Here is a 2518-nt window from a genome sequence, read left to right on the forward strand (position 1 = left end):
CTGCCGCGTGTCTGCCAATGCCAGCAGGAGGAAGTGCCTGATGGAGCTGCTGTTGGACATTCCTTCACTCTGGCCATGGTGGACTGTTGAAAGAAGACATTGACAAGCTCTTTGAGTCAATCCTACGGGTTATTTTAGGAATTCCCTAAAAACTACTTCTCTACCTGTGGGGAAACTTCACTCAGCCTTTTTATTCTTGAGCTTGGGTTTCTGCTCCTGAGTTACTGATTCATCTTCAGCATTGCTCTCAGCCTGAAACCTGGAGAAGCCTAGAGGGAAAACAGGGCTCCCTGTGCGCCAGTGCAGTCAGACCTGCTGGTCCCCACACAGGTGCCTTTTGCCGATTACACCTCCCTCTAGTTCAGGGTGATAGAACATAAAACAAGCTTGAAAAATAAAGTGGAGTTTTTAAAGACTCCAGTTTTAAGGGTCAATTTCTCTAAGCCCTTCTCTCTTTTCCAGCACACTTGAACAGGAACAGATACCAAGGGCTGGTCTGCCTCCCTGCTGCCTGGAGTTGTGCCTGTTGGGAGCTGTTTCTCTCTATTCAAGCCCTGCCCCTGCCAGTGCTGCCAGAGCCCAGCCCAGCCCTGGGGGCTCAGCTCTGCCCTGCAGACCCCTCCCAGCACAGGGCACTGCCCAGGGGCATCTCCCTGGCAGCAGGGCCTTGAGGGCAGGCCAGACAAACAGATGCTGCAAACCAAGGTGCTGCTGGTGCTGTGTGTAGGGAGAGGAGGCTGAGGAGGCACTTTCTGAGGGAGATCTGAGGCCCATCTGCTGATGCCCAGGCTGACAGTGCAGGAGGCTCAGGGACACAGCCAAAGCTGACAGCCCCTTTCCCTTCCCTTTAGGAGAAAGCTGAGAGCAGCCCTGGCCATGCAGCACCATCTCCAGAGCAGGAGGAATCTGCCCTGATGGGGGTGGCTCCTTGCACCTGGAACTTCTCCCCTGCAGCGTCCATGGGGAGCTGCCAGGCAGGCTGAGAGCTGCCCCTGGCAGGTGGCACATGCCCTGGGCTGGCCAAGAGCCCTGAGGGCTGCAGGAGCTGCTCTGCAGGACAGCCCTGGGCAGCCCTGGCTGCAGCCCCAGCTTCAGCCCCTGCAGCCGTCCCTGGCAGCAGGAGCCGTCCTGCCCTGTCCCTCTGACGGTGCCCAGGGCAGCCCCGCTCTGCACCACATCCTCCTCCTCTTCCTCCTCCTCCTCCTCCTCCTCCTCCTCCTCCTGTGCCACAGAGAACCTGGGAGAGTCCTCCTGACACATCCCCCAGGCTCTGGGGTCTGCTGGCTTCAGGAGATCCCTCCAGGAGCACAGGGGACATTGCCCTGCACCCACACACTCACCATGCACAGGGCTGTGAAGATCTTTCCCCAGCTGAAGTCTCAGCTCAATGTCTCCCCAATCCTGATTGCCTTCAGCCTGTCTCTGCCTGGCTCCTGTCCCCTCAGTGCCTGCAGGCAGAGCCCTCAGCCCTGCTGGGCTGGGAGAGGAGCTGGCCCTGGGAAGAGCTGTTCCTTTAAAGCTCAGCAGCACAGACACAGCACAAGGACTTTAATGAGCCTCTTGGGGATTTGGTGTTGTTTACATCAGACTCAGTCCCTGAGAGAGTGATCAAAAAACTTCTCAGGAACTCAAACTTAAATTGAAATTCTGAAGTTTCTTGAAGTTTTAATGGGTCCCACTGAGGGACACGACTGAGCAAGTGTCCCCAGGTTCCAGTTAGAGCAGAACACTGGAGGCAGTGATGACAGCTGGGGACAAACAAGGCCAAGGTGTCTCTGGTGCTGAGCAAAGCTGGATGTGTTTGAGGAATGCCAAGGGCCAAGGCCTGAGCCCCAGGGCCTGGCCAGGCACATCCTGACCCTCCCTCCTTGCTCAGGGCTCTTGCCGGGATGGGCACTGGCATGTGGGCATGTGCAATGCCAGGGGCAGGAGCATGGGGCGGCCCCTGCCAGGCTGCTGAGCAGGGACAAGGAGGCCATGAGGCCCCAGGCCTGCAAGGGTCACTTGTCTCCTGCTCCTGCCTCAGGCCCAGGCCCAGCAGCCATGGCCAAAGTGCTGCCCAAGTTGGCTCTGGCAGGGCTGTCTTGCAGCTGCTGCCCATGCCTGTGCCCTGTGCAGCCCAGGCTGTCCTACGGTGTCCCTGCCCTGCGCCTCTGTCCCTGCAGGCTGTCGGCATCCCCCGGCTGCCCCACCTGGCTGGGCCCTTCCTTTGCTGACAGCTCTGCCTCCTGCCTGCCTCTGCCTGCCCACACAAAGCCTGGGGCTGATACCAAAAGGGTTCATTCCATTTTTACCCTGCCTGGGAACTTTCAGCACAGGAACAAGGCATGCAGGGGCTGCTTTCCCAGCAAGAGTGGTTGGAAGAGAAGAAGAAGACATCTGGCTCAAGGGTGCAGGGATAGAGAAAACAAGGAGTGAATCTGGGAACTTGGGGTGGGTTTCATGGAAATGGGTAAATTGTAATTCGTATTTAGCCACTGTGTATAAGCAACACACAGGTAGAATTACATGTCCATGT

This window comes from Agelaius tricolor, unplaced genomic scaffold (assembly GCF_023055355.1).
Source record: "Agelaius tricolor isolate 1412-34295 unplaced genomic scaffold, bAgeTri1.0.p SCAF_40, whole genome shotgun sequence".
NCBI classification, from domain to species: domain Eukaryota; kingdom Metazoa; phylum Chordata; class Aves; order Passeriformes; family Icteridae; genus Agelaius; species Agelaius tricolor.